Source organism: Sarcophilus harrisii, chromosome 4 (genome assembly GCF_902635505.1).
Source record: "Sarcophilus harrisii chromosome 4, mSarHar1.11, whole genome shotgun sequence".
Classification (NCBI taxonomy): domain Eukaryota; kingdom Metazoa; phylum Chordata; class Mammalia; order Dasyuromorphia; family Dasyuridae; genus Sarcophilus; species Sarcophilus harrisii.
This window is the reverse complement of record NC_045429.1, coordinates 107,850,719-107,872,320: the sequence shown is the minus strand read 5'-3', so window position 1 is coordinate 107,872,320 and position 21,602 is coordinate 107,850,719. Positions and strand designations below refer to the sequence as shown.

The 21,602-nt window shown below is 36.5% G+C and overlaps 1 long non-coding RNA gene across 1 annotated transcript in view; it reads left to right on the top strand.

Annotated features, from left to right (window-relative positions):
* Positions 1–21,355, top strand: part of LOC111720433 — a 54,804-nt gene extending 33,449 nt beyond the window's left edge. Inside the window, exon 3 of the long non-coding RNA XR_004229366.1 lies at positions 20,201–21,355. This is a non-coding gene — a long non-coding RNA (uncharacterized LOC111720433). The remainder of the gene's footprint in view (positions 1–20,200) is intronic.
* The last annotated feature ends 247 nt before the right edge of the window (positions 21,356–21,602 follow it).

The window sequence follows — 21,602 nt, the reverse complement described above, 5'->3', positions numbered from 1 at the left end:
GCATATTCCTATTTAATTAATAGCACCTGATAAATTCTAAGCCCTCATGAGAAGTAATTCCTGAATTCAAGGAACTGGGGAATAGAATACATATATAGATCAGCAAATGCAAGTGACTTTGAAGAGAAAGAGCATGGACAACAGTTTAGGGAATTAAGAAAACATAACAGATAACTTCTAAGCTTCACACTGAAAGAAGCTCAGATTCTGAGAGGGGGCTGTGAGGACAAGGTACATTCCAAGAATGGGAGATAGTTTCTGTGATAGGATACTGAGTTTAGAAAGCAGCAAATAAGCTAATTTGGGTGAAAAATAGACTTGAAGCAGAATAATAACTTGAATGTGAGAAATGCTAGACATGTGCCATCTGCAAAGGAGATGGTCCTTTTGTTATGTAGCAAAAATATGGCACGACAAATGGATAAACCTGAGTGTTCCACTTACAAAGTATTAAAACACTTCCAGCCCATTGGATGGATCTTCCTTGGACTTTTTACTGAAAGATATAGATAAAAATCACCTGTTGAAAAAGGGTGACTATTTGTTGTGATCTACACTGGTAGGTACCCATCCTGAGGAGATTTCAGATCTATTAAAATATTCAAGTAATTCCTGTGCTGGGCTGATTCATTACTACATAGTATTCACAAATATGCAATGGAGATGGTATGGTTAAATAACAGTTATTCTGAAAAATACTGGCACTTAGCAGATTTACTGTTCTAGTCATGAATTTCTGGATTTGAGTTCTCTAGATAGCAAAGTAAGCTAGCAAGAGGAAATAATGTAAATAGGCCAAGAGATTTTCATCCATCTACAGCAACCAGGTTAAATCAATTTCTTTGATCCATAACCAGTGATTATCTCCTTTTCACTATCCTTTTTAAAATAAACAATCTCATTAGAGTGGGAGTGGTCAGTACCAAAATATTTTTGAGGAGGTACAGGGTGAAAGGAGAGAGAGAGAATAAATGGAAGCAAATACAAATAGCAGTAGTAATTGTAAAAAGAATTACAATGCAAGTTTGTCTGATAAGGCCTTATTTCTCAAACATAGAGGGAACTGAGTCAAACTTATAAAATAAAAAAATAAGAGCCAGGCCCCAATTGACAAATGATCAAAAGATATGATTTAAGCCCAAAGGGCTATAAATTCATTATAACAACACTATTGTCATGAATACCAAAAGGGATTTGGGGGATAAAAGGAAAATGACCTATTGGTACAAAAAATATTTATAGCAATTTTTCCTATCAGTTGAAGAATGGTTTAATTAAACTATGGTATGTGTTTATGATGGAATATTATTGTTCTATGGAAAATGATGAGCGGGTCTCTCAGAAAAAAAAAAACAAACAAACTTGGAAAATCCTCCATGAACTCAAGCAAAGTGAAGTGTACTATATACAAAGTAATAGCAATATTCTGGGATGACTAGTTGTGAATGACATTACTATTCTCAATAGTACAATCATTCATGACTACTCTGAAAGACTTATGATGAAAAATCCTATCCATACCCAGAGAAGGAAATGACTGTGTCTGAATACAGATTGAAGCATTCACTTTCTCTCTCTCTTTCTTTTTTAAACTTAATTTTTCTTGAGGGGTTTTATTTTCCTTAAAGTGGGAAATCTATGTTTCCCCCCTACTACTTGACTTTTATGTAAATGTTCTGCAGAGCTTCACTAGTGGTTTCTTAAATGTGGGTGTGGATAAGGGAGAGACTCGAGAACTCAACAATTTTTAAAACAAATGTAAAATTATTTTTGTTTTGAATGGAACTGGGGAAAAATTAAACAAAATAGAATAAAACAAAAAATAAAATAAACAATCTCCAATCCTAGAAATATTTAGAAATGTGCACCTTATTGCCCTCAATCCAAAGGCCAAATCCCCTTATAACAAATACAGTTGCGATCACAGTTATTGGTAAACATTTCCCAAGTCTAATTAAATGATACTTATTTTAAGCAACATTCAATACTGCAATATTATTGCATATTGCAATAATAATATTCAATACCTTTATAACAAAAGACATGGAAAATGCAGTCTCTTATAGTTATTATTAGCAAGATTCAACCACATACTATGGCACTATTATCCTTTCATAAAGGAAAGCAGTCCTAGCTTCTGACCAGCTTTTTGCTACTATAAAGTATTGCTTTGACTAGAGAACTCTGCTGGCTCCTAAAACTACAATAGTCAACTAGTTACAACAGAGCAAAAATAGTCCCATAGGCTAAACTAAGAAAGATGTGGGTGACCACTAATCTTTCATAAGTCCAGTTCCCACGTACTTTATTTTTAGCTGGTTTTAGTAAGCCTTAGTTAAATACTTCATTTACAGATCCTTCTCTCTGAGTAACACTATAAGGAAAGGAACTGAAGCATGTGATTTCCTTCAATGTACCATGAACATTATTATAAGCATTATGGATGATGTGATCTGTCAACTCTGGAAAGTCCATAGTTGATTGGTGAGGATGACTTGTATTTCTGAATTGCCTAACCTGATAGAAAGCTGTTGACTAACAGTTTATTGCATAAATTTCACTTAAGGATCCATTTATCATTCTGAAATCTTTGTTTCCATTTCACAGTAATAAGATACAAGAATGAGAATTTTGGTAGGAAGAAGAATGCAGAAAGGAAATAGTACATTTCATAACAAAAGTAGAAATCTTTGTTGTCTTTCTCAAATTGATTCTCTATCCATTTAAGTTATTTTTAAAAAAAAAGTGCAATCTATATCATAATTTTATCAGCAAAAATATTTATTTAATTACGTGGTAATTTCCTTTTAACAAAAATTATTTCTACATGAGCCTCTATAAATAAAAATCAGCATTTTTGCCCAGTTTTTCATCGTTAGCAGTCTATGTTTGTATTGACCAGGATATTGTAAAAATATACCTACTGTTTTGATCATTTGATCAGTAAAGACTACCAAATCAAATTGTAATTTAGATTTAAAGGAATTTCTTTGGAGGTTCAAATTATCTGACTTGGCCATATGTCTCGATTACTTTAACTGGAATCTTCCCAGATTTCCATTTCATTTGAGTGATATGACTATTTAGTCTAAAAAGGCAGCTTGCTGACCAAGATAAAAAGCTGCAAAGGTATAGAAATATTAGGAGAGGCATAACTTTCAGGAATAGGGAGGTGATAGACACACTATTCTCTGCCCTCATCAGACTTCATCTATTGATGTAAGAACAAAAAAGAAACTACAAGAGTTTTATTGGAGCTAATATATCAGCTGCTACCACTATTTCTCTGATATCTAAACATAACATCAACCAAAAACTCAAATAAAAGAATTTATTGCTTACTATCCTCATGAATGAAAACAGCTAGACAAGATAGTAGATAAAGCGTCAAGCCTGGAATTGGAAAGACTCATTTTCCTGAGTTTAAATCTAGCCTCAGCCATTTTCTAATTCTTTGATCCTGTGCAAGTCCCTTAACCCTGTTTATCTCCTTTTCCTTGTTTGTAAGTAAACTGGAGAAGGAAATGGCCAACCATTTCAGTATCTATGCCAAGAAAGCCCCAAATGGATCACAGAGCATCAGACACTACTGGAATGACTGAACAACAATGGCCTCATAAAATGCCGTAATAGCACTTTACTAAAACCATTGGAGAAAAGCAAAGGAATTAGCTCAGTATTCCACAAATCTGTGCCATAGATTTGCTTTAAAATCTGGTTGAAGAAAGGAAGAGAGACTGACTAAAGCACTTGAATCTAATTAGATTATACAATAAAGAAAGACGTTGGTCAGGGGAGTTATCTCATCAGTTTGGTGAGATTATTGTGTCTTACTCTTCAAGGCCCTATTTGGGATTTTCTTGACACAGCTACCAAAGTGGTTGGCCATTTCCTTCTCTACCTATTTTTACAGACAAGGAAAAGGAGGCAAACAGGGTTAAAGGACTTGCTCAGGGTCATACAGCTAGTGAGTGTAAATGCTTACAATGAAATTTTAACAATTGGCTTTTGAGAGCTGGTATATCAATTTTTAGTAGACTATGATGAGTATTTTTAAACATCTAGATGGCACAGTAAACAATACTAGGACTGGAGTAGGGAGCACTCATCTTCCTTCTAGCTGTGTGATCCTGGGCAACTCCCAGATTTCCTCAGTTTCCTAATCTGTAAAATGAACTGGAGAAGGAAATGGCAAATCACTTTAGTATCTTTGCAAGAAAACTCCAAAGGGGGTCATGAAGAGTCAGATGTCACTGAGCCAATTGCACAATATGAGTCCTTTATGTGTTTGTTCCATCTCGTAGATAAAATAAGGTTGTCCTACATTGGATATTTATTATTACCTTGAGCCCTTATATGAGAGCTGAGAACACTTTTACCCCCATCTTTAAAAACCTAGACTTGAGCTACCTTTGAGGCTATATTCCAAGATGTCCCAAAGAAAACTTGTATAAGGCAAAAATGAACCAGGGACTATGGTTTGGAGAACCTCCTTCACATAAGCTTTTGGAGTTTGGGTTTCTAGGGCACAGGTAACTTATAATGCAAGACAGAATATGATAAGTACTGTAATATATGTATAAACTGTTCCTTTTAAAGAATGGAGAGGAGGGAAAGAAGGGGGAAGAAAGGGAAAGAAAAAGAGAAGGAGCAAGATCTCATGATGATATCAGGGAAGTTTCATTAAAGAGCTGTTATTTGAACAGGATTGTAAAGGATGCATGGCTTTTAGATAAGAGATAAAGGATATAATATAAATGAAAGTAGGAAGAAAAAAAAAGCATGAAGCAGCATTTGAAAACAAGTTGGGGCTACAATATGGAGGGCCTTGAATTATAAGATGAAAAGTTTGGGCTTTGACAGTAGAAAATTGTCCCTTTGAGTGGTATCTTTATCCAGGCCACCTGCTGATTTTGCTTATCCTATCTTAGGTTCTTTCCTCTTCTGCCTCTATTCTGTCCTTTGGTGATTTCACAATTCCCATGGGCTCAATTATCATAGCTATGTAGATAATTCACAGATTTATATAATTAGCCTCTCTCTTGAACCATAGTCCCATGTTGCCATTTGCCTTTTTGGAAATCTTGAATTGGCTATCCTTTAAGCATCTCAAACTTAGTTTGTCCCAAAACAACTCCCAGTTTTTCCTTAATTCTTATCCTTTTTGACTTCTCTATAACTTTTGACACTCTTCATCATTGTTTTAATAGTCTCTTTTCTCTATTTTTTTTAATTTACTCTCTTCTGCTTCTCCTCTTTATCTAATTGATCCTCTTAGTCTCCATTGATGAATTGGATGAAATATTCATCTGGTTATACCCACTAGCCATGGGGGTCCCATATGGTTCTATCCTGGGCCCTCTTCTCCCTCTACTATACTTCACTTAGTAATCTCATCAGATGATTCTTAAATATATTTTTTTATCCCTCATCTCTCCTAACATTTATCTGGTCTAATATTTTCAACTACCTTTCAGACATCTGGAACTAGATGCCTGTAGACAGACATCTAGAACTAGATGCCTGTAGACAGACATCTTAAACTCAGCATATCCCAAACTGAATTCATTATCTTTTCCCCTAAGCCCTCCCTACTCCAAACTTCCTTATCACTATTGAGGATACCATCATCTTTCCAGTTCCCCAGACTTCTAACCTAGATGTTATCCTTGACTACTTATTGCCCACGACCAAGTCCTTTTTGCTGCCAAGGTCAATAGATATCACCTTTGCAATATCTTCTAAATATACTTCCTTTTTTCCTCTGATATGGCCACTACTCTGGTGCAAACTCTCATCTCCTCAAGCTGAGGTATTTTTGCATTTGCCTGCTAGTTGGGCTATCTGCCCCAAGTCTTTCCCCACTCTAATCTGTCATCCATGTAACTAACATGATTTTCCTAAAGTGTAGGTCTTGAGCATGTCACTTTCCTACTCAGAAAAATTCAGTGGCATCCTATTATCTCCAGGATCAAATACAAAATCCTCTGTTAGGCATTCAAAGCCTTCATACCCAGCCCTGCCCCTATCTTTCTGGTCTTATTATATATCCTACCCTTCTCCCCAGTGACATTGATCTTTTTTGCTATTCATCCAACAAAACACTCCATCTCCTGATTCTGCATTTTCACTGCCTATCTGCCATATATGGAATGCTCTCTTATCTCAGCCTCCTCGATTCCCTATATTCCTTCAAATCCCAACTAAAATCCCATCTTCTACAGAGAGATTTTCCCAGTTCCTCTTAATTACATAGTGCCTTTTCTATTGATGATTATGAACTGATCCAACCATTCTGTAGAGCAATTTGGAACTGCCCAAAGGGTTATAAAACTCTGCAAACCCATTGATCCAACAATACCACTGCTAAATCTGTATCCCAAAGACATCCAAAAAAGGGAAAAGTACCTATTTGAACAAAAATATTTATATAGCAGCTCTTTTTTTTTTGTGGTGGCTAAGAAATGAAAATCCCAGGGATTCCTATAAACCTGGGAATGGCTAAACAAGTTGTGGCATGTAATTGTAATGGAATATTATTGTGCTATAAGAAATAACAAACAGGATGATTTCAGAAAAACCTGGATAGACTTAAATGAACTGATCCATAATGAAGTGAACAGAACCAGGAGAATGTTGTACACAGTAATAGCAATGTTGTTTGTTGAAGAACTGTGAATAAATTAGCTATTCTCAGTAATACAATGGTCCAAGAAAATCCCAAGGGATAATGATGAAGCATACTATCTGCCTTCAAAGAAAGAATTGATATTGATTGAATACAGACTGAAGCATGCTAGTTTTCATTTTCTTTCATTTTTTCTTTTATTCAAATTTTGTACAAAATGACTAATATAGAAATATTTTACATAATTCCACATATATAACATATCTGTTTTCTTATCACTTAAGGGAGGGTATGAGGAGGGAGGGAGAGAGGGACAGAATTTGGAACTGAAATAAAAATGTTTAAAAATTGAGGGAGAAGAAGAAAGCAACAGTGAAAATGTTAATATTTTAAACAATTCTAGTACTTCCCTCTTATTTTATTTTTATCTTGTATATAGTTTGTTCACAATAGTTTATATATTGTCTCCTCAGAGGGCAAACAATTTGAAGCCAGGAACCACCTTTTTTCTTCTCTGTACCCCTAGCACCTACCAAAGTGCCTGGCAGATAGGAGACTATATAATTGCTTATTGACTGAGTGAATAATGATTGTATTCCTCCCTTTCCCCAACTCCTCCCTCTTCTCAACTCTCCTATTACTGCCAAGACCACTACTATTCTCTGGAGTAATTAAGCCTTGATATTATCCTTGACTCCTCACTCATACCAACCTTTTGTCAAATTTGGTCATTTCTGCCTTCATTATATCCGTGTGTATACATATACATACATATATGTGTCCACACACACACACACACACACACATACACACATACACACCCCAAACTTTATAAACCAACTATATGTCCTATTTACTGTTCCTTGGCCACAACACTCAATCTCCCAATTCTGGGCCTTTTCTGTTGATTACCCTTCACACCTGGAATGTTCTCCCTCCTCACCTCTATTTCTTAGCTTTCCTGACTTTCTTCAAAATTCAGTTTAAATCTCACTTGCTGAAGAAGACTTTCTCATCCCCACACTCCTTTTTATTTGATAAGATGAAATGGCCTTCCATTTATTCTTGAATTTATATGTTGTTACCTCATTATAATATGAGCAATTTGGGCATGGGAACAAATCTTTGTATCCCCAGATCTTATTAGAGTTATTGGGCACATAAGAAGTGTTTAATAAATCATTATTGACTGAAAGCTGAAGGCTAACAAGATGAAAACTGTGCTTTAAGAAAATTTATCAAAGCATTTGGGATAAAAGATGGCTTGATTAGGGGGAGAGGGGGGCTTATCAGGAGGCTACATTACTCTAGTCCAGGCAAAAGAATAGCCTCTTTTTCCTAGTCAAAAAAGAAAAATCAACTTGGGAAGGGAAGATCTTCCAGGTTTCTGGCCAAAACAGAGACAATTGCTATTTATACTGGGCCCAAATAATGGCAAAGTGAGGCTTGTTGGCCAATCAATGAAAAGTCCAAGTCATTCGGGTTTTTAAGGCATGGTCCTTAAGAAAAAAACCTAGCCTGTGAATCCCAAGATAGCTTGCAAAGTTTCAGTGATCAAAGTTTATATTTCTTTGGGCAGAGCACTTGCAGGTAAGAATGTACTCTCTGTGGACAGAGGGAAGAAGAGAAGAAGGGAGGAAGGAAGGAAGAAAGGGAAAAAGGAAGAAAGGAAGGGACGAAAAAAGGGAGGGAGGGATGGAAGAAGAAAGAAGGGAGGAAGAAATTGCATTGCCTAAGAGGAATTGGCAATTTTGAGTCCACAGTGGAGTAGCTGCCACTCTCAAAATTGTCCTTTATTCTAGAAGAGGATCATGACATCAGGAAGGTGATGGCATGATTTGCAAGTAAGTTGCAGTACACAAAATCCTCCCACATTGAAATAGAATAGTAGTAAGAATGAAAATGACAGAGAACGACTCTGGGGAAAGTGGAACTTGAATTGAATCTTGCAGAATTTGTATAGGTAGAGAAGAGAGGCATTCCAGGTAAAGGAGATCAGTCAAAGCAGAGGAAGTGCTGAGGGATTGGATACATTCAGATAAGTGTAGGAGAAATGGCTTATGGGAGAGAATGTTAGGGTGAGGCCAGAGTTTTCAGAGGCTTAAAATCAATTTCACTTCCCTGCCTGGGTGTCTGCACAGAAGCCTAGACTTATAGTATTTGAAATAGGAAGTCATTGAACTACTTGTTAATCAGGTCTTTAGCAGAAACCCACATTTTGTTTGTTTCCTCCCACGCTGTTTCAGTGAGCAGGGAAGTGAAATATACTTACTAAATGTGTCAGTGTCATACTACTAATCAGGAAAAATGCTTTCCATCAAAATGGAAATCTCTTTTTGAAAAAAGCCAACTCAGAACAAAGATACTATTACTTATGGTGCTGATGTGAGGACTTGCTTTAAGACCATTTTATTTCCACCAATCTTTTGGGGTTTGGAAGATGGAAAACATAAATTGATGTGTTCATTTGAATCGCCTTTAGCCTACGCTGTACAGGAGTGATGCAAAACCTCCTCAGATATACTACCATCTTGTGTTATCTTTATTATAGGACTCAGGTCTGCATACCCAAAATTTCCCTGTGACTTGAGGACTCTTTCCTATCATTAAGTCTCCATCATTACACTTGAAGTATTGCAGAAGAAAAATGGTGTTTTACTGAACTGTGGGCTCAAGTAATCATCTTACTTAAGGACCATTGTTTTTGTATATCACATATGCTCCTGTGCTTAGAAGGTTGTCAAGGACAATCAGGTTTGAACTTAAAATATTGGAATTGAGTAAATGGATGAACTTACTTAGAGAATGTTTTAATTTTTTAGTCCCTATAAGACTAAAGGATCAAGGTTAGCTAAACCTGAAGAGTTTCAGGGAAAAGTAAACTTGACACGGAATAGACTATCCTTTTATAGAATCCTATGAGTAGCTATTATATTGAAGACGGTAACCTAGTGTTTTTCTATCCCAGTTCAAGATAAAATCAGGGAAGATAAGAATAAGGAAATAAGAGCTTCTGAAAGTTAAAATTAAAGTTACTAAAATCTGGAATATGAGGTAGTGAGGAACTTCATCTCCAAAAGTTTTTAAATTAAAGAGATTCTTTTCTATGATTTACAAATAGTCCCTGCCTACATTATTGTTGATTGATTGGGGTGGCCAGGGTGGAATGGGGGCAGGGGGAAGGAAGAAATAGAGGCAGTGGGACAAGAATGGAGTAGACCCATCCTAGAATTCAGAGATGGAATTATGTTTTATAACATTTATTTCAACTCCTTCATTTTATAGATCATAAAGCTGATGTTTATATAGTGCTTCAACATTTGCATGTCACTTTATATACACACCTCATTTAATCCAGATGAGGAAACTGATCTAGAGAAGCACTGGCACAAATACTTATTAAGGGCCTACCATGTACCAAGTAGTGTGCTTGGCACAGGAAATACAAATATAAAGAATGAAAAAAAATTCCTACTACCTAGGAACTTACTAATGGGGAAGACAACAAATAAATTTATAAATACATACAGAATAAAATAAATACAAGTAAATTGCAAGATCTCTTAGGAAGGAGGGCACTAACAATTGTGGGAGAGAAGAGGAATCAGGAAAGGCTTTATGTATCTAGTTGGTTATTTAAGCTATGCTTTGAAGAAATAAATGTTCAGTGTTCTTTTTAATCCCCAGCACTATTACCCTCAAAGTCCCCTTTATCAATATGATTCTATGGTGACTGTCACTTAAAGAATCTGATAGAACATTAACAAACCCAAACAGTCCCATTTCTAATCAACAATTGAGCTCTTGGGAAACTAAGGAATTAATCAGTTATTTGCCTAAGCATAGCAGAGATGGCCCTAAAACAAGAGTGTTTTAACTTAAAAGTTTTGTACCTTATCTATAAAATGGAAAACATCATTGGTGGGAATTAATAGCTATAAATGTGAAAATTATCTCCATCGGGGATTATAATCTTATTCATCATTTATAATCAATAAGTATGATAGTTACAGCCAAGTTATAAAAATTAGCAAGTTTTCTTGGTTTTCCAGTCTAATGCTTCTTAAAGTTGTCTTTGTGATAAACTCTGCAAAACCCAGTGATGAACATAAATATAAATATTCAATGATCAAAAATCTCTTTGGGACTTCTGAATTGCATGTAGATGATGCCCCACCCCAGATACATACATACACACACACACACACACACACACACACACACACACACACCACATAATCAAATGAGATATTTGTAAAGAGCTCAACAGTGCCTGGCATATGGTAGTCAATTAATAAACACTTATTCCCTTTTCTTCTCATCTGGGATAGAAACATATGTATATGTGTCTAGAGGAATCTAGCTATCTGTCTTTTCATATCTATTTTTTGCTGAGAAAATTTAGGCTCAATGGGGTCAAAGTCAAAAGACTTAAAATCTCATGACTATATAGGTGAGAAAGCAGAAACAAGGAGCAGAATGACTTTTCACCTAGGTTTAAATGTCAATATGAGGATTCAAATCCAGGTTCAAATCCAGTGTTCTTTCCTTTGCTTCCAAAGGAGTTAAAGTATATAATAGAGCACATGCAAGTGATAAGTCACTTCCTCTTGTTTATAATTTAACTGTCATGGAATCAAGAATATACAATAGGGTACTATGGTGATAAGCACCATGGAGATGAATACATAGCTAGAAAGATTTCCCTTTCTTGGCATCAGGTGCTTTTGTCAGTCATAAGCTCATTACTCTGGTATGCGGGTCACCAAGAATGAATTGCATCAACTCTTCTTGATTAAAGAGAAAACCTAGATATAGAGATGACATCTTGGGACTGCTCTTATGTAGGGCCTACATACCCTTAATAGCAAAGACTGGTAGAGCAGGAATTCTCCCTTACAATGCATAATGTAGAATATTAAGATTTCCTAAAATTTATACCTTCTGGGCATGTGCAACAATATATTTGAGGGCTGCTTAGAGCCATCCAGAGGATGCCAAAATTCAAGGATATATTATCCATCTCCCCCACTCTCTACTTTGAGAAGTTCTTAGAAAACTAATACTTTATCAATCTCAAAACTTCACCTTAATAGGGTAAAGGAAAGGGAATGGAGAAGAGGCTTTGCTAATTGTTGCTAAAAGAAAAAAGGGTATGTGTGGGTGGGTGTGAGGCCAGGAATAGCAAAACTCTTTCCATATATATTCTTTCTTTAATACATCACTATCGTAGGGATGTTAAGATAAAGTAGGTGGATTGTCAGTTCACTTTACTACTTTTCCTCTCAGACAGACCTCCATTGAGATCTTTTCCTTTTAAAGCTTATCTTGATATTCATTTTATTAACAATACCTAGCATTTATGTAATACCTTACATATTCAATCCTAACAAGGTAGATGGGATACAAATTTTCTTTCTTTTTCTGTCTCCTTTGTTTCCTTTTCTCCGTCCTTCTTTCCCCTATCTATTTCTCTCCCCCCTCTTTCCCTCCCTCCTTTCCCCATCCCTTTTCTCCTTCCCCCTCCTTCCTTTCCTTCCCCCATCCTTTTCTCCCTCTCTCCTTCCTTCCTTCCTTCCTTCTTTCCTTCCTTCCTTCCTTCCTTCTTTCCTTCCTTCCTTCCTTCTTCTCCTTCTTCTCCTTCCTCTCCTTCCTCTCCTTCCTCTCCTTCCTTCCTCTCCTTCCTTCCTCTCCTTTCTTCACTTTGTTCAATCATTTATTGACTAATCCCACTATTGAGCGTCATGGGAGCTGTTGCCTGAGCCACTTTGCCCTTTTTTAAACATCCTGGTGCCCTCTCCATTGTCCCCTGCCTTGAGGGTTCACCATGTACCTAATACTCAATTGGCTTAGCACACTGCAGTTCAGAACTATAAAAATCAACCATTCCGTCAAACTCAACCTCCTAATAATAGAGGTCCAAGTTAGGAGCTAGTAAGATAGAGGTAGGACTTGAATCCACTTTTTAAAATTCCAAAATCAGGGCATCACAACCAATTTGAGAGATTGGGCTGCCAAGAATTTTATGGGTTCTACAAAGCTGAAATTTGGTATGTTGGAAAGAGCCTACACAAGGAGTTAGGAGATATGAGTTTGTCAATACCTATGTAACCATCAAGATCATTTAAAAATTCTTGGGCAAGTCATTTAACTTTTCTGAATATCAGTTTAATCATTTGTAGTGAGAAGGATGGTTCAGTGGGTCCCTTGTTCAAAGTGAAGTATTCCCCCAATCAACCTGATGAAATTACAGATTATTACAATCAAGTGTCTTATAAAATAGATGAATTCCCCCATTAAAATTAAATTGACATAGGAAATCCTGGTGATTAACTAAATGAAAAATCAATTGTCCCTTTTCATGGGGTCTATTTAACTCTGGTTTTCAGCTCTTGAAACTATTTCTTTTTTTCCTCTTCTTTTTTCCAAGGTACAGCAAGGAATGGAGAGGGATTTTTTTTCTCCTTCCCACCTCCTACACCCTATTACCAAGTAGTGATGACTTAAAACAGAATTACATGGTAGTGAGAGACAAGTACTTAAAACATACTGTTCCTAGATCCTAACACCCTCTTAGAGAAGAGGAGATTTTGAATACCTTAGGCAGCATGAATCCTGGAATCTTGTCTAGTTTGCCATTTTGAGGGTTGCCTTGTGGGGTAACTCCAAGTTGTAGAGTTCCTGGCTTTGAAAGGCTTTGACCTTCTACAGAAATTTGTATTAATGTATCCTGTTTCTCAGAGAAAAAAGAATACAGTCCATGTGGTTCCTCTATGGTGTTCTATTTGGAAATCAGAATCAAAGAGTTATTAAACAGAACAATCCAATAAGAAGGGGGTTGTTTGTTCCTTAAGTTCAAAACATCTTCACTAGGGGAAGGTGATCAAAGTCATAGAGCAGTGGTACTACCAGCCTTGAGAGATAATGTAGGTATCTGTGGGCAAGAGAGACTTGTCAAAATGGCAGAGGGTTGCCTTGATGATATACCCAAATACAATTCCCTGCTGGGGAAGATTTTTTTCCATGTACTCCTATGAGTCTTCAGTATCTCATGCATTTTTGGCAAGGTGGCATAAGAACTATCCATAACCAATAATTTTATATTATATCCAGTGCTTTGCAAAATTCAGGGACACTTAAGAAATAACTGTAGCAAAAGTTTTATCTTGGAAAATTTTCAGATTTAAACTAGATGAAGGCAACAACCTAAAAGTTTAAAGATGGAGTCAACTCCTTGGATGCTCTTGGGTCAAAGGTTACACAAATACAAAATGGAAGAATTTCTATGGTCTTTTCCCAGTACTAGCATTTCATGATTCTAAATAACTTAGACCCAATAAGTGGCAGAACTTGGCCAAGGTCAGACAGCTTCAGCTTGAACTCAGCATCTCTGACATTCCACTACATACTGCCTTCTTATTACATCGCATTCCTGCCCTAAGTCTACCTCCATAAAAGTGTTGGGGAAACATTAAGTCCACACAATAACTACATTCCTGCCCTAAGACTACCTCCATAAAAGTGTTGGGGAAACATGAGTCCACACAATATAATTTATCCAGGCCTAAACCTCCCTGCTTCTGGTTATGAGAATAAAAAAATATTATCCACTTGCCAGTTACTCAATAGACATTTATTTAAATACTTCCTAAGTGCCAGGCACTGTGCTAAGCACAAAAGATATGAAAAGAGGCAAAAGATAATCCTTGCCCTCAGGGAGCTCATAATGTACTAGGGGAGACAATATGCAAACAAACATATATGAAGCAAATTATGTATATATATACATATACATATTATGAATAAAGAATATATTAAATACCTATTATATTACATATTGATATATAAATACATATTACATAAATAAATTACATATTACATAAAACATATGCTAAAAAGGAAATACTTAAGGCATCAAAATCAAGAGGAGTTGAGAAAGATTTCTTATAGGAGATTTGGTTTTAGTTGGGAAGCCAGTGATTAGAGATGCAAAAATTTAAAGACTGGCCATCTTAACCCAAGAAGTTGGATGGATTTTGCATTCCAACCATTGGAAGTTGTGTTGGAGTATGCAGCCATGGAATAAGTATGGGGATGGACCTTTAGGGAGTTTTACTTGTGCTTTCATTGAGCATTGAGATGGTGCAGTAGATAGACCACCAGGCTTGGAGTCAAGAAGACTCATCTTAAATTCAAATCTGGTCTCAGATATTTACTAGTTTTGCGACTTTGGGCAAGTCATTTAATCCTGTTTGCCTCAGTTTCCTCCTCTGTAAAATGATCTGAAGAAAGAAATGACAAATCATTCCAGCATCTCTTCTTCCCCCAAAAAAAAATCCAAAATAGGATCATGAAGAGTTGGACAATACTGAAAAACAACTGAACAAAACTCTGCTGTCCTGGTAACTTCTGGGCACATATGGTTCAATGCTAAATGTAATGATATTTGGGAAGGAGAAAACAATTCTTGGTCTAGTGACTGTGTCTAATGGATGTCTACAGTCAAGAGAAGATTGAGCACTAAGCTAGGAAGAGCTACCCATTTAGTAGACTTTTATAGGGGGCACAGTTCCTGCACTCCTTCTCTTTTTCTAGAATATGTGTCAAGTAACTCTCTCTCCCTGAATTTCCAGTAAAGAGCAAGGGGAAGTGCAGTCATTCTTTATCCCATCCTGACAGAAATACAAATCTTTTCATACATGGCAGCCAACAACCCATGTTTTTCCCTAAGTGAGCTGGAGAATGTATTACAAAGCTGTAGTCATTTCTTTTGCTTTATGTTTATTTTCTGACCATAGATGACTGAACAGAAATCTATAAGTAGATGTTTCTAGCAACTCCACATGAGTTTACAAGCCTAAGGATTCCTGGGTCCCCTCTTAGTTCCAATACACTTTGAGAGTAGCCTAGTACTTGACGGGGGAGACCACTAATTTGGACCCGGAGAGATTCGTTTGTATAGTGCAGAGCTATGTCAGAGATTTAATGCTGATTTAGCAATTCCACAAAATGTCTCATGTTCTGATGTTTTAAATCCCAGTCTTTTAGGAGATATGGTAGTAATGTGCCAGGTAAGTCCCACCATTGTGGTAACCACAATCCTCCCCCTCACCTGGAGAGGCTTCAAAATAACTTCCTTTCAAATCACCAGACCTACTTCCAACCTGGCCCCTATTGACATCATTGAAAGGAAAAATCATGGAGAAGAGACCTGCCTTCCTTATCACTACAAGGAACAACAGGCAGGCAACAGACAGATGGCAACAGACAAAAGTCCTGGAGAGTGGCAACTACCTACTCACCCCCAACCACCACACTATCAGTCCTGCTTTTTACTGTGTGGAGTCCTCACAGGGAAGGAAGAGATAAGCATTTCCATAAAGCTTTCTATGTCCCAGGCACTGTGCTAAATGCTTTCACATTATTCACAATTTTACAGCTGTTACCCATTTGATCCTTACAACAACTTTGTGAGGTAGATGTATTATCCCCATTTTCTAGTTGAGAAAATTAAGGTTGTTTTTTTTTTTTTTTTTCCCTTCTCATTCTTCTAGCCATTTCTTGATTTTAAATTTTATGTTAAGTGTTGAGCTCTGCTCATTTCTAGGGTGGAGTATATCTGGCCTGGCCTTTTGCAACTTTCATAGCTCACTCTGGAGCCTACACATTTTCAGTGCTTTCAAAGAGGTGTGATCCAGGTTCCTTCACTGCCTCCTGGTTTGACCTTTGAAAATTTCTGACCCAAGTTTGAGTCTCTTGATTAGTGTATAGTTTGTTTCAATAGACTGTGGCTGGATTGAGTCAGTGTTTACCTGTTAAAAGTTTCCTGCAGGTCCAGAGCCACCAAACTACTGGCTTCCCTTTGGTCTTGGTTCCTTCTGGTTTACAGCTGAAAACATATCTTGTCTCCCCCACTGCAACATGAAGCTTTTGAGAATAGGAGCTGTCATATATATACATATATACATGTGTATTTTTGTGTGTGTATATATATATATTTGCATCATCAGTATTTAGCCTGATGTTTTTCACATGTGAGCACTTAACAAATGCTTTTTCATTTATTCATTCAGTTATTGCTAAGTCCTATGAACTGCTTATTTGTCTTTTGTGTGGAGAAAAATAAACAGCTGTTCTATATATGATTTTCATTGTGAAGAGAGAGTCAACATCTCAGTCCCTGCTGGGCCCAGCAATTGGTCTGTATGTGCTTGCAATATCCAGAAGTCAACAAAGATGAGAAAGTCAATGGATCTGTCCTGAGTGAGGCTTTTTCCCATCCTTTCTAACAGAAGATGTTATAAGGGACAGCCAAGCTCGTCTAGAGCAAACCAAAGATTTAGAAATAGAGTCAAGCCTTAGAAAAGAGCCCAGAATTTTTACACTGTCCCCCTAATTCTCCACTCAGATACTTTCTTTGCTTGCTCAGTCTATATCCAACATCTTTCATGAAGATCATGGTGCTCACCATAATGTTGCTTCTCACTATTCTGTCATTGAACTTTTCATATAATTCAGAATATGAGGTCTTTCATCTAGGCTCTTCTATATTTTTCAATTATTATCTAACACTGTACAGAAGTAACTTTATGTGAATGTCAGCTACATTGCATGCCCATACTTTACCTTAGAGTGGTTCTACATTTCCTTACAGTGTTCAATATTGCATTACCTGTTCTTTGCTCATTCCGGACATGTCTTCCCAGTTAGATTTTTTTGAGATGATCATACACAAGAATCAAGAGTTTTATATTTCTTTTTTATCCACTACAAATCTGGGCCCATAATATATTTTAGCCAGTGGATAGATATGGTAAGATTTAAAAATGAATGTCTTTTTTAGCATTTGGATTTGATTTACCAATGTACTCATGGTCCTTGCCAAATTGGTAGATAGAAACACATGAGACTCTCTTGATTTATATGAGTTTTGACTCTCCAGAGAAATGCCTTAGAGGCTGTAATCACAGCTGTAGCACATTGCCTCAGAATTACAAGGCGTGTGGCTAATGGGAAATGACTTCACTATACTGCATCTTCTAGTAACTCCTCGATGCCATCATCAAACCAAAAGCACATGACTATTTGTAAGCTCAGTATGCTTGAAAAAGAAATTTGATTCAACTACGGCAGCGAGTGCTGGAAAACTAATCACCCTGATCCAATAAAGGGCCACAGCAGAATGGCATCATCGGGGATAGTGAGCCAGCCAGCTAGTACAGAGGCGGAGCACGATTCTTCCATCATTCTATCCAATGAAAATTTAATGAGAAGATGTATTATTGCCAATATCTAATACCACTATCAGGTCACAAGTTTGATTGGAACCAATCAATAGAATTCATCATCCTAAAAGTAACTAGTGATTGCATGTTTATGAGAACTTAAATGTTTTCCCAATCCAAGGCCAGTTTCTGAAGTTTAGCATATGTCAGCCTTTAGGATATAGAATGTATTTGAAAATGTAACTGAAACCTTTAAAGGGCAAGGACTGAGAAAGGGAAGGGAAGGGAGGAAGGGAGAGGAAGGTATTTTTTAATTCAGAAGAGAAAGTAACAGTGATTTTTTTGTTTGTTTGTTTCTTTTCAAAGTCTCCATATTTTCTAGATTTAAAAATTGCAGCAGCCTTAAAAAATATATATACTATGTTTGAAGGGACCCCGAAACTCTAAACCTCCTTAAAGGACAAATTCTCCTTGAATCCTGCCACTGTGGGGACCCCGCCCACCTGAGGACAAGCAGCTTCATTCTGTTGTCTGGGTGGGGCTGGTTGAGTTGGAGCTGGAGATACCAATCCTATTGAATGGAGAAACACCCTATTCAATTGAAGATTTTCTATTCAATTCCAGTTCAAGCTGAAAACCCAGCCCCCATGAAGCAGGCCTGGCTTGTAGCCAAAGTTTCTATTATAAACAAGCCAATTTTACACCATCTCTTTGCAGAGGACCTAACATGCCAGGCCATGCCAAGGAAACCTCTGCCCGCTGGCATGATATTCTCTTCCAGCGTTCCCCTCTCTTTATTCTCACCTATTTTCCTAATGAGACTTTATATTTCTCTGTCGAGTTTTCTCTACTAGAACTTTACTTCCCTGCTGGGACTATGCCACTGAGGAATTCAGCCTTTCTATTCATGAATAGCAAAGGCTGACTTCCCAATGCCTATAATAAACTTTTTTTAAATTAGTCTAGCTTTTCAGGTTCTTAAATTCCTTTACAAAGGATCTCTGAGCTGTCATAAGGGGGATTCCCAAAACTCCCTACCCATGCACTGAATCCTAAGGGGCTTGGGGGAGCCAAACCTCTTCATTTGGTTCCCTGAATCCTGAACCTGCTACTAACCTTATCATCTAATTCCCTGACCAACAGGAACCCTAATGTCCTCATTTGGTCCCTTGAATCTAATCTCATCATTTGGTTCCTTGACAACCCTAAATTTAGACCTCATCAGGTTTATCTGCCTTTTAAAGTAAGCTATAATGGATTTAAAAAGATTTAATATCTTTCCAACTCTTCCAGATAAGTCCAAATTGAACTATATAAGATAATAACTTTTGAAAGGATGGGTGGAGGTGAAGGAAATTATAGTATTTCTCATTATTCATTACCAGCGATTCATTTTCTTTTAACGGTAGACAGTAACTTTAAAGGACAAAATTTTTCAGATTGAACTATTTATATTTTGAACAAGCATTTTTTGTTTTGGTTTGTTTTGGGTTTTTTGTGGCAGAGGTAAGATTTGAGAGTTATTTTTCAGAAGATAGGAGGGAAATTCAGGGGGAAACCACCAACTGACCCTGGTTGGCTGGTGAAAGGACGTGGGTTTTTAAGAGAATGTACCAGACATATAGCCCTTGATGGGAGAGGATGGGAAAAGATCACCTGTGTTTCACTTCCCCCATTATTTATACAAGCCTAGCATTTTTATCTAGGTGAAAAAAACAGATTAGAAAATTTTTTAAAACATCTGAGACTTTGTTGTTGTTGTAGGGAACCATTTCATTTTTTGCCTTAGTGGAAGGAGGAAGGGCTGGAGCTATGCAAATGATAATCACATTTTTTTTTTGTTTTGTTTTTGTTTTTAGCACCAGCCAATTAAATAATTTGGGGTAATGGATTAAGTACTGGACTGGAAGTCTGCAATACTTGGATTTGAATCATAACACAAACACTTTATGACAATGGCTCTGGGAAAATCACTTAACTCTTTTAAAGTGCCTCACTCCCCTCATCTGTAAAATGGGGATAATAATTCTTATCTTACTTGATTGTAGTGAGGATACAAAGAGATAAATAAGCAAATTTGAGTTCTACAATTATTATATTTATCTAATAATAGCTATTCAGAAGCAGGAAAACAATTTATACAACAATAATATTGCAAAGCCAAACAACTTTGAAAGACTTAACAACTCTAATCAAAACAATGACCATCCATAATTCCAGAGGACTCATGAGGAAACAGGCTACCAACTCTTAAAAAAATTTTTTTTTTGATATAATTAGTGCAGGAATTTGTTTTGTATAACTATACATATTTGTAATAAGGATTTTGTTTTCTTTTCTTTCTCAGTAGGAATGGATTGAAGGAGAAGGATGAGAAGAGAAAGAAGGAGCTTATTTTTTAAAAAAATTTAAATTACTGACAGTTTTATTAGCCATTTATTATTTTTATTCATTATTTATGTTATGTTCTATTTATATTATATATCTGTGTTACTATTAATACTTATTATTAACTAGGAAGAAATGGAGAATGGGGATGTAGGGATGACATTGAAAAAGATGGGGGCTAAAGCAACAATTAGCCTTTCCATACCTTAGGGATAGCCATTGATGACCTCATTAATTCCTATGCAGTATCTACTTGCATAAGAAAAGGTATAAGTCCAGAAAGGGTCTTTTTAAAAAATTTTTACTTGGAGATATAGAATTTAAATTAAATTTAAATATATTTTTCCCAGACTATAAATATGAGAGAATTCTGGAGTTGCTAAACAGATAAACAGAAGACAGTGGGTTTTTTTTTCCCTCTGAAAGAAAGTTAAAGGGAGATGATCTCAGGGTCAGAAGCTAATGAATTTATTAATAGTCTCAGGCTGCCTAAATTCTGTAGGATAGAATATAAGCCACTAAATCTTTAGACACCTTCCTGGAGAGGAGTTTAACTAATCTTTACCTCTTTACTGCAGTTCTGAATGCCACTGGGACAGAAGTAACCACTGCATATTTATAAAGGGATAATGGGATCCTAATCACACAAAGGTGCTTGGTCGTTTTTATGGGTCCAGCATTATTTAACATATAATATTTGGGGAGGGGATGATAAGTAGGGGGAGGAAAGGAGTTGCTAGTAAAACATACTTATAGTCAATAGAAATCAGAAAAATAACATACGATAAGTGTAAATGGCTTACATAATACTCATTTATGAATTGCTTTATATGCTTTCTCATTTTAATGCTTTTAATAATTGTATGAAGCAGATAGCATGACTTTTATTGTCCCAATTTTACATATGAGGAAATTATGAACTTGTCACAACTCAGTGGAAAAAATCATCACAATCTAAAACTTCAAGATTCTAAGTTGAAGACATTGAGAACTATCAATGTGTGCAATATTCTCAGCTCTGCAAAATTTTCATGACAATATCTTATACATATGTAAGGTTATTGTGAAGATTGAGTTATCACCCTGGATACTTTAGAATCAGCTGGAGCCAGGATAAGCAAAAGTCCTTGGTCTTTATTCTTGGCCTTTAGGAGTAGAAGTGAAGGGAATGGACACAGGATCTCCTTGACCTTCCTTTTCTACTTCCAACGCTCAAGTGACTCTGGCTTCTCTTACTCCACCCTCTAATCCCTCCTCCAATTCTCTGTATACACCAAAAAATTGAACCATCACAGAATAGTGGAAAGGGCCATTTTTTAAAGCATATGCTAACAGAGTATTGTCCAATTGGCAATTAGCCT